We start from the raw sequence: 15,283 nt of genomic DNA, 5'->3' as shown, positions 1-15,283 counted from the left end.
CATGAATCGGAGCACGCCAGGCCTCCCTGTCCATCACCATCTCCCAGAGTTCACTGAGACTCACATCCATCGAGTCCATGATGCCATCCAGCCATCTCATCTCTGGTCGTTCCCTTCTCCTCCTGTCCCCAATCCCTCCCAGTATCAGAGTCTTTTCCAATGAGTCAACTCTTCACATGAGGTGGTCAAAGTACTGGAGCTTCAGCTTTAGCATCATTCCTTCCAAAGAAATCCCAGGGTTGATCTCCTTTAGAATGGACTGGTTGGATCTCCTTGCAGTCCAAGGAACTTTCAAGAGTCTTCTCCAACACCACAGTTCAAAAGCATCAATTCTTTGGTGCTCAGCCTTCTTCACAGTCCAACTCTCACATCCATACATGACCACAGGAAAAAAACATAGCCTTGACTAGATGGACCTTAGTCTGACGCATATATAAGGAATTTAGAAAGATGGTAACCATAACCCTGTATGTAAGACAGCAAAAGAGATACAGTTATATAGAACAGTCTTTTGGACTCTATGGGAGAGGGAGAGGGTGGGATGATTTGGGAGAATTGCATTGAAACATGTATAATATCATATATGAAATGAGTCGCCAGCCCAGGTTCAATGCATGATACTGGATGCTTGGGGCTAGTGCACTGGGATGACCCAGAGAGATGTGATGGGGAGGGATGGGGAACACATGTATACCTGTGGCGGATACATGGTGATGTATGGGAAAACCAATACAAGAAAAAAAAGAAAAGTTGTTGAAATTTTCCTGGTGTTCTGATGAGTATTGATCTGAAGTAAATAATTAGTTTCCTTGATTTTAGCATAGTGACTTAATGAATGCTTCAAATGCAAAAGTATGTCAACAGCTTATTTTGAGGTGGCAGTGGATAACTAAATATCAAAGCATGAAAGAGTAATAAGCATTAGGGGATTACAGTCTGGGAACGGGAGACAAGGTTGGGTGGAGATTCATGGAATAGTTGTGTAGAGTCCATTTATACAGAAGGAAAACCTTTAAGAATAGTAGTGGATTTTATATCATTTACATTTTTTTTCTGTGCTCTGTTGTATTTCCTTCCCCTACATTAGGAACCTAACATTTAATAAAAATCTATTCTCTAGAATATTCATGTATCAGTGGCATAATGGGAAACAGTAGAGTTGGAGCAGGTCAGGATATCAGGCTACTTTATGGCAATGATATACAGAAAGATTTCTAAGTTAACCACCTAGTAGGAAAAATAATATCCACCACCCCCAAAGTTGTCCACATCCTAATATTTGTGATTTCTGAATATGTTACCTTAAATGAAGAAAGAAACTCTGAAGATGTTCTCAAGGTAAAAGGCTTTGTGATAAGGAGATTATCCTGGATTATCTGGCAGATCCAACCTAATCACAGAGTCCTTAAAAGTGTTGGAGCTTCCCCAGGTGAACCAGATAAGATTGCAGTAAAAAAGATGCAGTCACATCTCTGTGGGTTAGACATATGTGATGTGTAAAAGACTCCACCAGCTGACACTAGGTTTGATGGGGGTGGTGAAAACAATGAACAAGAAACTCAGAGGCCTCTGGAAGATAGCAAAGGTAAGGAAACAGAACCTCTCCTAAAGCATACAGAACAAAGCCAAAACATTGATTTTAACCCAGTAAGACTTGTGCTGATCTTGACCTGCAGATCTACTAATTTATTTTTTAAAGTACTAAATTTATGGTAGTTTGTTATAGAAACAATAAAAAAAACATATTAACTAAATTTCATAAAAAGAAATAATATAAAGTATAATCAATTCCAAGGAACCTAATACATGAGATAAAGACATCAAACACATCAGTGTTAAAAACAAAAAATAAACAAAAGATTTATAAGAAAGGTTAATGTGAAAATATATATCCATTAAATTAACAGGAAAAAAGTGAGAAAATATTAGTTTTCACAGTGGATGCAGAAAAAGCATTTGATAAAATTTCATCACTTATTTATGGAATAAAAACATTTAGCAAAGTAAAAAATTAAAAAGATAATCCATTTTGGGCCAAAAATATCTACAAGAATATGTACATCTACCATTATGATTAATGATAACTAATTGTGGATTATTAAAATTCTTCCCCTTAATGGAAAAAAAAAAAAAAAGAATGACCATGATTATCAGTTCTCAACCTGCTCTGTATGTCTTAGTCACTGAAGCAAGGTATAACAGAGAGAGAATTTTATAAGAATTTTAATGGATAAAAAGTCACTATAAACAGAGGACATAATTTTTATGTAGAAAAGTGTAAAAATAATTTCATAGAAGTCTTTAGTCATAAGTGAAATTAGCAAGATTTGTTTCATATAACATCAATATATTAAAAAGAAAAAACATTTTAAGCCTGAATAGCCAAAGTAATATTGAAAAAAAAAAAAAAAACAAACAAGAGCATAGGAGGTATCAGACTCCTTGACTGCAAATGGTATTACAAAACTACAGTGGTAAAAATAGTATGGTATGGCCTAAAAACAACACAGAGATCAACAGAAAACAGATCTTATAAACAAACCTATGTATATACTGCTGCTGCTGCTAAATCACTTTAGTCGTGTCTGGCTCTGTGCGACCCCATAGATGGCAGCCCACCAGGCTCCCCCATCCCTGGGATTCTCCGGGCAAGAACACTGGAGTGGGTTGCCATTTCCATCTCCAATGCATGAAAGTGAAAAGTGAACGTGAGGTAGCTCAGTCGTGTCCGACTCTTCACGACCCCATAGAGGGAAGCCCACCAGGCTCCTCCGTCCATGCAGCCAATTAAAATTTATGACAAAGGAGCCGAAAATATACAACAGGAAATGAACAGTCTCTTCAAGAGTTTTGGAAAAACTGGACAGCCACATACAATACAAAACAATGAAACTAGACCACTGTTTTATATTAATACCACAAAAATTCTCCCAAAGTCAATTCAAGAATTGAATGTAAAACCTGAAAGTATAAAACTCCTAGGAGAAAAAAAACCTAGGTGGTAATCTCCTTGACATCAGTCTTGGCAATGATTTTTTTCAGATCTGACACCAAAAGCAAATCCAACAAAAGTAATAACAAACAAATGGGGCTACATCAAGTTAAAAAAAGCTTCTGCACAGAAAAGGCAACCATCGACAAAATGAAAAAGCAACATGTCAAATGGTAGAAAACAGTTGTAAACCATATAGGTTATAAGGAGCTAACATACAAGCTAGATAAAGAATTCATTAAACTCAATAGCAAAAAACAAACAAACTATGCAGTTAAAAAATGGGCACAGCTTTAAATAGGCATTTATCTACAGAAGATGTATAGATAGCCAGCAGGCACACAAATAATTGCTCAACATCACTAATCGTCAACAAAATGCAAGTCAAAACCACAATGAGAAATCACCCGACACCAGTCAAAATGTCTATCATCAAAAAACCTTACAAATAATAAATCTGGGAAGGGTGTGGAGAAAAGAGAACCCTGGCACACTGTTGGTGGGTTTGTAAACTGGTGCAGTCACTATGGAAAGCAGTAAGGAGGATCCTCAAAACACTCAAAAAAAAAAAAAAATAGAACTCCTATATAAGCCGGCAATTCTACTACTGAGTATGTGTTATCAGTAGTAGAAAGGAAATTGAAAACACTAATTCAAAAGCTTAGACATTACTTTGCTGACAAAGGTCTGTATAGTCAAAACTATGTTTTTTCCAGTAGTCATGTACAGATGCGAGAGCTGAACCATAAAAAATGCTGAGCATCAAATTGATGCTTTTGAACTGTGGTGTTGGAGAAGACTCTTAAGAGTCCCTTGGACTGCAAGGATATCAAACCAGTCAATCCTAAATATTCATTGGAAGGACTGATGCTGAAGCTGAAGCTCCAATACTTTGGCCACCTGATATGCTGATTCATTAGGAAACACTCTGATGCTGGGAAAAATTGAAGGCAGGAGGAAAAGGGGATAACAGAGGAAGAGATGATTGGATGGCATCGGCAAGCTCTGAGAGATGGTGAAGGACAAGGAAACCTGGTGTGCTGCAATCCATGGGGTCACTAAAAGTTGGACACGACTGAGCAACTGAACAACAGCAACAACTCAAAAAGAAAAATGCATCCCAGTGTTCATAGCAGCGCTTGGTAATAGCCAAGATGTGGTAGCAACCCAAGTGCCCATTAACAGATGATTGGATGTAGATGTGGTATACATACACATGAGCTTCCCTTGTGGCTCAACTGGTAAAGAATCCGCCTGCAATGTGGGAGACATGGGTTTGATCCCTGGGTTGGGAAGATCACCTGGAGAAGGGAAAGGCTACCCACTCCAGTATTCAGGCCTGGAGAATTCCACGGACTGTATAGTCCATGGCGTCACAAAGAGTTGGACACGACTGAGCAACTTTAGCTTTCACTTTCATACAGACACAATGGAATTCTCCTCTGCCATAAAAAACTATGAGACTATGCTGTGGCCATAATATGAATGAACCTAAAGAGTATTATATTTAATTCAATAAGTCATAAAAAGACAAATACTATTATCACTTACATGGAGAATCTAAAAAGTGAAAAACAAAAAACTCCAAAACAAATGTATTAACAAAAGTACCAGATTCAGCTATATAATATTAGTGGTACAAATGGGGAGAGAGGGGAGGGAAGGGGCAAGATAGAGGTGTGGAATTAAGAGATTATATCATGTATAAAATAGATAAGTAACAAGGATATATTGTACAGCACAGAGAAATGTATCCATTATTTTGTAAGTACTTTAAATGGAGTATAATCTACAGAAAATTGAATGAGTATGTTGTAAAGCTGAATGTAATATTGTAAATCAACTGTACCTTATTAAAAAAAAAACCCTATGACACAATCATTATGCTCATATATATTTAACCTGTTTGTTCATATGTCTGCCCCCTAAACCTCAACAGTATTTTTAATAGGATTATACAAAAAGCCCCAAATAGAGATAGTTTCCCATAATTAAGTAAATACTATACACAACAGTATGGATATATTCATGACTAATAAGTGTAATAAGCCAGACACAGAATGTGTGTGAATGCACACAAAAATCATATATACAAATAATCATACAATATATAAAATTATAAATATATATTTTAAAGCCTATATATTACTTTATCTAAGTAAATTTGAAAAACAAGAAAATAATCTATGATCTAAAACTCAGGAAAATACTTTCCATGCAAAGAAAGTATTGACTTAGTGGGAAGGGAGGTACTTAAAAGTTCAGTTCAGTTGCTCAGTCATGTCTGACTCTGCGATCCCATGACTGCAGTACACCAGACTTCCCTGTCCACCACCAACTGCCAGAACTCACTCAAACTCACGACCATCGAGTCGGTGATGCCATCCAACCATCTCTTCTTCTGTTGTCCCCTCCTCCTCCCGCCTTCAATCTTTCCCAGCATCTGAGTCTTTTCAAATGAGTCCATTCTTCGCAACAGGTGGGCAAAATATTGGAATTTCAGCTTCAGCATCAGTCCTTCCAATGAATATTCAGGACTAATTTCCTTTAGGATGGACTGCTTGGATTTCCTTGCTGTCCAGGGGACTCTCAAGAATCTTCTCCAACATTACAGTTCAAAAATATCAATTCTTCGGTGCTCAACTTTCTTTATAGTCCAACTCTCACATCCATATGTGACCACCGGGAAAACCATAGCTTTGACTAGATGTACCATCGTTGGCAAAGTAATGTCTCTGCTTTTTAATATGTTGTCTAGGTTGGCCATAACTTTTCTTCCAAGGAGCAAGCGTCTTTTAATTTCATCACTGCAGTCACCATCCACAGTGATTTTGGAGCCCCCTGAAATAAAGTCTTCCACTGTTTCCATTGTTTCCCCATCTATTTGCCATAAAGTGATGGGACCAGATGCCATGATCTTAGTTTTCTGAATGTTGAGTTTTAAGCCAAGTTTCTCTTCTTTCACTTTCATCAAGAGGTTCATTAGTTCTTCTTCCCTTTCTGCCATAAGGGTGGTATCATCTGCATAGCTGAGGTAATTGATATTTCTCATGGCAATCTTGATTCCAGAGTGTGCTTCATCTAGTCCAGCATTTCTCATGATGTACTCTGCATATAAGTTTAATAAGCATGGTGACAATATACAGCCTTGACATACTCCTTTCCCAGTTTGGAACCAGTCTGTTGTTTCATGTCCAGTTCTAACTGTTGCTTCTTGACCTGCATACAGATTTCTCAGGAGACAGGCCAGGTGGTTTGGTATTCACATCATTTTCAGAATTTTCCACAGTTTTTCCACACAGTCAAAGGCTTTGGCATGGCCAATAAAGCAGAAGTAGATGTTTTTCTGGAACTCTCTCACTTTCTTGATGATTCAACAGATGTTGGCATTTGATCTCTGGTTCTTCTGCTTTTCCTAAATCCAGTTTGAACATCTGAAAGTTCACAGTTCACGTACTGTTGAAGTCTGGCTTAGAGAATTTTGAGCATTACTTTGCTAGCTTGTGAGATGAGTGCAATTGTACAGTAGTTTGAGCATTTTTTGGCATTGCCTTTCTTTGGGATTGGAATGAAAAGTGACCTTTTTCAGTCCTGTGGTCTCTGCTGAGTTTTCCAAATTTGCTGGCATATTGAGTGCAGCACTTTTATGAATCATCTTTTAGGATTTGAAATTGCTCAACTGGAATTCCATCACCCCACTAGCTTTGTTCATAGTGCTGCTTCCTAAGGCCCACTTGACTTTGCATTCCAGCATATTTGGCTCTAGGTGAGTGATCACACCATCGTGGTTATCTGGATCATGAAGATTTTTTTTTTTATAGTTTTTTGTATAGCACTTTAAAATGGAAATCTTATTTGTAATGGAAACACTGTATTTCTAGATATGTAGACTTGAGACAAGATGATGTTCATTTTATGAAAAATCATTTGAACTAAGTGCTTGATTTGTGAACTTTTCCATGTGTTTGATTATACTTACTGCAACTTACTTAAAAAATTCAAGGTTAAGTGATTCTATTTTCAAAAATTTGTTAAAAACCGCATTTTCATGAAAATACAGCTTAAAATAGAGCAAATAAATAGCTTGAGCCATAAATATTTATTTTATGAGGAGGTAAACCGCTTATGTAGTCAATGAACACATGACATATCTCAGCTTACAAATGCCATTTGTATTTGTAATCAAATCATCAAAGCTGCATTCAAAAAAGGGACCATTAATTTATTTAATAGATGGTGACATAATGGCATGCTGCAGTACATGGGGTCTCACAGTCAGACATAATTGAGCGACTGTACAACAACATCAAGAATAAATTATCTATGCCACATTAAAAGTCTTGTGACAGACACAGTTTTAACTGACAACAGCTTCATAAAACCTTAGTTAAACAATGCAGCATTGAAAATAATATAAGTGAGATAATGGAGCGTATCTTACACTGTATTTAGGAGAATTTTTTCTTAGGAAATGAAGTTATGATAATTACTAAAATTGTCATCCATATTGATAACATTTTAAAATCAACCCAGCATATAAACTCCCCCAAATGAGTGGGAAAGAAAACTATTCTCTCCTTTTGGGGTCCCAAGAGAATATATTAAGAAACATTTTACCCATTTTTCTTAATTCATTGCTATTCTTGAATTTTCTTGAATTAAATGTTGTTTACAACCAAATAATACAACACTTTGAAGAACATAAAAAAATTAAGTGTGTGTAGATGTCATATGTAGATTTATACTGTTTTGTATATTTGAGAAAAAGAGTCTTCATTATATGAATGTTTTGTTATAATTATGGAAAGCTATACAGGAATATATTATGAACCAATGACTTTTTTCTGACTGAATTTGGTTTGTGTGTGCTGTGATATTGTAAGGGCTTGAAGGCTGACCACCATTTGATGTCAAGTTATACTTCCACCTGTTACTAAGTAGGTAACCTTAGTAACAGGTGGTAATTCTAACCCATGTCTCACTTTCTTCATCTTTAAATGCAAAAGATACTACTACCTGTTGCACTGGATAACTGTGATGATGAAATAACATCACACACTTAAAGCACTTCAGAAATGCTACATAATGAGGACCTCACAAATGTTATCATTATTTAATATACATGTACTACATAATCAGTATTATTAATAAAAGCATGAAAGAAAAGTTCTAATGGACATGTAAGTATACTTTACAAAATCAATTACATTAAATATGAACTGGAAAAGCATTTTCAATAACAGAAATAGAAAAAATACACATGAAGAGCTTGAAATCTTAAATATAACTAAGTAAAACCTGGAAAAAGTTATTTGAAAACAGCATTAAAGGAAAAGCAGCATTATTCCATCTGAATTGAAGTATAAGCTCTGTCATTAAACTTCTATATCCACAATCAAGATAAAAAAACACATTTGTCTATGTCCAAGTTAGTAATAAGAAATCTGTGCAAAACTAAATTAGTACACCTAAATTTATTTCTATGACATGAGATGCTTGGAATTATGTGTAAAAAATGATCTACTTTATTCATCTTTCATTTCTGTTTTTCTATTTTCTTTCTATACTATGATGTGGTATTTCACAAAGTATAAATACCATTACATCTTTATTCCAAAACATCGTGCAAAATATTAAAAAGTGCATGTTTGCCAAATTCAGACAATATGAGACCATTTCATATTTGTTTAAGTTTCTAGAAAAACTGAAAATTTTTGTTAATTTAAATTTATTTATTTTAATTTGAGGCTAATTACTTTACAATATTGTATTGGTTTTGCCATACGTCAACAAGAATCTGCCACAGGTGTACACGTGTTCCCCATCCTGAACCCCACTCTCACCTCCCTCCCCATACCATCCCTCTGGGTCATCCCAGTGCACCAGCCCCAAGCATCATGTATCCTGCATCGGACCTGGACTGGAGACTCATTTTTTATATGATATTATACATGTTTCAATGCCATTCTCCCAAATCATCCCACTCTCTCCCTCTCCCACAGAGTCCAAAAGACTGTTTCACAGATCACAATCTGGCACAAATGCTAAACTTTTATTTTTTAAAAAGATCCTAAGTCCCCTGGGCAGCAAGGAGATCCAACCAGCAATCCTAAAGGAAATCAACCCTGAATATTCATTGGAAGGACTGATTCTGAAGCTGAAGCTCCAATACTTTGGTCATATGAAGAGCAGACTCATTGGAAAGGACCCTGATACTGGGAAAGATTAAGGGCAAGAGGAGAAGCGGATGGCAGAGGATGAGATGGTTGGATGGCATTACTGACTCAATGGACAAGGAATTTGTGCAAACTCTGGGAGATGGTGAAGGATAGGGAAGCCTGCCCTGCTGCAATCTATGGACTCTACAAAGAGTAGGATATGACTAAATGATTGAACAACAGCAATAACCATTTTTAGAAATAGCTGTCATTCACTATTAACAAGTGGAAATTTAAGTGAAATCAGAAGTCACTAACATCTACAAACTGGATTGGAAACTGCTTCCCTGCAGGAGACTCATCCACTTTCCATCTCTCACTGTGCTGTCTGCATGGTGAGGATATCTGGCAGACATATTCTCCACACACAGGGCATCACAGGTGCCTAATTGTCTGGGACAATCACTTGTCTGTGAATACGACCGTTAATGATGCTACAGCTCTGACTGGTTTCTGTAAGTGGAACAATGGAACTACCGTTGGGCCCAGAAGAAACTGAAAAGCTCTTCTGCAGAAAGCATAATTTGCTTCTGATTCCAATCAGTTCAGTTCAGTTGCTCAGTCGTGTCTAACTCTTTGCGACCCCATGGACTGCAGTATGCCAGGCTTCCTGTCCATCACCAACTCTTGGAGCTTACACAAACTCATGTCCATTGAGTTGGTGATGCCATCCAACCATCCTATCCTCTGTTGTCCCCTTCTCCTCCCTCCTTCAATCATTCCCAGCATCAGGGTCTTTTCAAATGAGTCAGCTCTTCACATCAAGTGGCCAAAGTATTACCATTTCAGCTTCAGCATCAGTCCTTCCAGTGAATATTCAGGACTGATTTCCTTTAGGGTGGACTGGTTGCATCTCCTTGCTGTCCAAGGAACTCTCGAGTCTTCTCCAACACCACAGTTCAAAAGTATCAATTCTTCAATGCTCAGCTTTTTTAGAGTCCAACTCACATCCATACATGACTACTGGAAAAATCAAAGCTTTGACTAGGTGGACCTTTGTTGGCAAAGTAATGTCTCTGCTTTTTAATATACTGTCTCCTGCTGCTGCTAAGTCACTTCAGTCGTGTTCGACTCTGTGTGACCCCATAGACAGCAGCTCATCAGGCTCCCCCATCCCTGGGATTCTCCAGGCAAGAACACTGGAGTGGGTTGCCATTTCCTTCTCCAATGCATGAAAGTGAAAAGTGAAAGTGAAGTCTCTCAGTTGTGTCTGACTCCTAGTGACCCCATGGACTACAGCCCATCAGGCTCCTCTGTCCAAGGGATTTTCCAAGCAAGAGTACTAGAGTGGGGTGCCATTGCCTTCTCTGAACATGCTGTCTAAGTAGGTCATGTTTTCCTCCAAGGAGCAAGTGTCTTTAATTTCATGGCTGCAGTCACCATCTGCAGTTCTTGATTAATATCTCCTAATTGAAAATCATCCCTAAACACCTTAGGAGCATAACATCATACATTCCTCACCACTATTTGGTGGATGTTTAATTCCTACCCAGACTGTAAGTTGATGTTGAGTACCAGTATAGCTAATGTACCTTTTGGGAAAGACATGAGATTATGTAGAGAATCTCAGGGAGCCAAGTTCAAGTAAGACAAAAATTTTGAAAGGAAGTGATTGGGCAACACAGATTTAGACTGCCTCCTTGATGACATGGAATCTGAAAAGTCTTCTGTGAGTTTTATCCCTGTTCCTCTGTAGGTCTGATCCCAGCTGCCTTCCAGATGTGGAGTTCTTGCTTCCTTGCTTTTTCTCTTCAGCTATGTGGATGCCTGTCTGTTGCCATATGTGCCAAATGCATACCCGTATATATACGGACATATTCTGTATGAGAGTAGATTGTGGTAAAATTTTAAAACAGTTAATAATAGGGCATGGACACCTCTTTTACTTCTTAGGTCTTTAGTGTGGAAGTGGAAGTCACTCAGCCATGTCCAACTCTTTGCCACCCCATGGCCTATAGCCTGCCAGGCTCCTCTGCCCATGGGATTCTCCAGGCAAGAATACTGGAGTGGGTTTCTATTCCCTTCTCGAGGGGATTGTTCCAACCCAGGGATCAAACCCAGTCCTCCTGCATTGTAGACAGGTTCTTTACCATCTGAGGTCTTATATTAATTTAGAAAGAGTGTATTTAAAGTTTGTTGTTGGTCTGGTTACCCTCAATGTAAGTAGAAAGTATCACAGGTTTCTCTACTGAGACCTGTTTGCCTCCTGTTTACCTCTGGGTCTTCATTCTGTTTTCTCCAGAAAAACTCTGACTCCTGCAGCTCTCCCAGATGCATTTCACCGTTATTTTAGTTAAGCTTGTTGTCATGGTGGTGTGTGTGCTGGAGAGGAGATTCTGGCTGACTTGACCAAGTGTCACACAGTCACTATAGGACTTGGGTCTTGGGTCTGCAGCCCTCACCAGGATTTCTGCCATGGAATGTTGGGCCTTGTCTGGACCTCCTCCCCAGCAGAAGAGCTTCTTTTTCACTCTTTTGTAAGCCTTCCCCAGCTTTGGGTCATTTCTACCTGCGCACTGAAGCTACACTTTGATGTCCCTTCCTGTACAAATTGAGGCTTTTCCCAGCCAGAGCCAAGAGTGAGCCTTTTCTGGATTTCCCTCAATTTTTATTGCTGATACTTTTCTTTCCCTAACCCACACTCACCTGTGTTGTTGTTTACTTACTCAGTCATGTCTGACTCTTTGCAGGCCATGGGCTGTAATCCACCAGTCTCTGTCCATGGGATTTTCCAACAAGAATACTGGAGTGGGTTACCATTTCCTCCTCCAAGGGATCTTCCTGACCCTCTCTCTTTAGCTATTCATTAATAGTTTAATATTTTCCTCAGCTCAGCATTTTATACCTTTTGACTGCTTGACTTAAAGTAAATGCTCAGCTCCATTTTCACCTTATCATCTCTATTTTCCTTTAGATTTGTGATAGTTATTTGCCCTGTGGCCTCAGTTTTGGAAGAGGTACACAAAAGTCACTAAATCTGAAAATCTGCAGTTAGTCCAAATTGTTTTTCTTTTCTGCAAAGGTAGGAGCAACACTCTTTCTAGTTCTCTACTTTTCTAAAGTATAACATGGTGCTTCCAAAAATCCAAAAAAAGGATTTTGAAAATCTATTATATGTTGCTAACTCAGCTAACATCTCATTTCAGTTTTTACCTTTCAAATAAGAATGCTAAATAACACAATTCAAAATTGTGTTATAGGTAGTAAGTGCTGAAGTTCACTTAAAAAATGTAACAGTGGGGCAAGATGTCTAAATTAGACATACCAAATGGAATTAAATATAAACTAATATGAATTTATATAAATCTTTTTATGTTTGCTGACCACTAGTTTTGCAATAATTGTTCAATATGGTTCCTTTGATCTTACTGTTAAGTACTCAACTACTATATAAGAGTCATACTAGTCTTGATAGGTTATGTACATTATTTGAACAAGTTTCTACAGCCATATTTTTGTAAGGAATAATTAAATATAAATACATAATTTCTCAACATATAATACATAGTAAAATTATCTTGTTCTTCCCCATTCTTAACTTAGAACTTTCAGGGCCTTCCTCAAACTTTCAAACTTTCCATACACATCTACCATTTTATTTATCAACTTTATTCTAATAATAAAGGTAATAATAGATATTACATTACAGTGATCCTCTAATTTGTATTCACAGTCACCTCACTATCTAACATCTCTTTAATGTCAAGTCTACAAATGTAACTTTTCTGATTGCTGAATAGGATGCAGCTATAGCATCTCTCTCATAAAACAAAAATATCCTTTAAAGATATCACTTATCTGATTCATCTACATACTGACAGCAAGAACAGTGAGTTAAATATAGTACATGAATACACAAATGTCTATTGCATTGTATTACATACACACTCACACACAGTTGAAATAAGTCAACTCTAAGATTAACAAATTGTGAATCAAATCTATCAGGTTGAAGTCAAATCCTGTTTTCCCATTCTGAATTAGTATGATTATAATCACAAGGACTGACTTCTGCCAAGATACTCATATTTTTTAAAATTTACATAATTGCAAACAACAGTCCTGTTGATAAAAAGTTATTTTTTCTAAGTACAGACAAGTAAAAGAATATATGAGACTGTCTTCTTGGCAAATTACTATAATGGAAATGCAAGGCTAGTCACAAGGACATCTGTATTGGTGCTCATCCACCTGTGAGAGTCATTCCTAAGCTGCTTTACTAGAACACATCCTAAATCTTCCTCTCTATCTATAGAACATATGCCTAAAACAGAATGGTTAATGTTGGTATAATTTTATCAGGAAGAAACACAGTGACAAATACCTTCCTCTAAAGAAAAATCTATCTGTATTAATGCCATTTAAAGAAATTAATTCAAGCTTTAATCTCTAAATGAATCCCTCATCTTGCATGCGAATTAAAATGTTATTCAGTGCTTATTTTCGTGGCATATGTTTCAACAAGTAACATGAGGCAATTAATCCTTGAAACAATACCAAATGTTAATAATAGATGTATCAGCTTCTATGTTTATCTAAGCAATATGTGCTATGACAAGAAAAAGGCTATGTAAATATATAATGTACTATCTATAAAATATAAATCTATACCATATATAGTATACACTATACCATACTGACAACATTTTATATGATACTCTAAAATTACCCTGAAGAGAAATGAAACACATCATGCTTAACAAATTTTGTTCATAAGTTGTTTGTACATCTTTCACATTTAGTAATTTAAATGTCTTTAGCTAAAATTTTGAGAATCTTATCATATAATACTGTGTACCTCCAGGTTAAGTATTATTGATGTTATATATTTTTATGTTATTTTCATTTTTCTCTTTTATTAATTATTTTTCCTCAATTGAAAATGCCTGAAAAAAATAAGGATATGTAGAGTGTGTTGTGATACATGATTTGAGCCATAAGTACTACAACGAAAAGAAAGATGCATATCTATGTAGAGTGATTTTCTTTCTCACTTCCATCTTTCACTCTTCTAGACTCTTCCCCTTCATTTCTTCCCTTAAATCTGCTCAATCCTAAATTTTCAGCAGATGTTCATTGAAAACATGTTTACCATATGGCTTATGGAATTCTTTATTAGTAGTATACTTAAAGTCCTCACCAGTCACAACGTTCAGCAAAATAGGATCATGTTATTCACATAGTTATATTTTCTAAAAGAAACCAAAGACATTATTTTTTCATTAAAATGATGTGTTATCTGTCCACTAGTTTTAAATTTTAATATTTGTTTTGGTTTATATAAGGCAAGCAAAATCTGTACATTGAAAGGTTAAAGTGCAAAAGATCATGGCTTGAAGAAAAGCAATCAGATATAAGAACTTCATCATGATGTTTAATTTCTTAAATATCAATATATTGAGAAATAATTTCTGATGTGCACATACTAAAATTGATTGGAGATTTCAAATAACTTGAAATGTGTTCATGCATGTTGAAAGCATGATTAAGCTTTGAGGTTTAACCCATAGTGTGTTTGGAATATATTGCTTAAACTCTTTTCTTTAAGCATTTTTATTTCTATCTTTTCCTGTGAAAAGACTAGATCTATGATATTCTATCTGGATAAACTGTAAAAGCCTTTCATTTTAACAGAAATGATGTTTTAACCTTTCCAGAAGAACTTATATTACTATGTGATTTATTCATATAAATAGAGAAAAGCTCAATCTCTCATGGGGAAGAATTCCAAATAATGTGTGCAAATATTCCACTCCAACAAGTAGAATCATACATACTCTTTAAGATCTGGCTGTGCATATTGACTTTCTTCCAAAGATTGCACCATGGAAATGGCATAGAAAAAGTAACTCTACAGTAGAGGAGCCTGGCAAACACACTCTAGCCAGATAATAAAGGTCCACATTAACATCAGTAAATCATGTTGATAGGATTATCCTTGATATAAGATAAAATGGTATTTTACTCCATGATCTTCCCTCCCAGTTTATTCTGTGTGGATCACAATAAATTGTGGGAAATTCTGAAAGAGATGGGCATACCTGACCAGCCTCTGTATGCTGATCAGGAAGCA

Source organism: Ovis canadensis, chromosome 6 (assembly GCF_042477335.2).
Source record: "Ovis canadensis isolate MfBH-ARS-UI-01 breed Bighorn chromosome 6, ARS-UI_OviCan_v2, whole genome shotgun sequence".
NCBI lineage: Eukaryota > Metazoa > Chordata > Mammalia > Artiodactyla > Bovidae > Ovis > Ovis canadensis.
The sequence above is the reverse complement of the archived record's forward strand: the minus strand, read 5'-3'. Positions refer to the sequence as shown.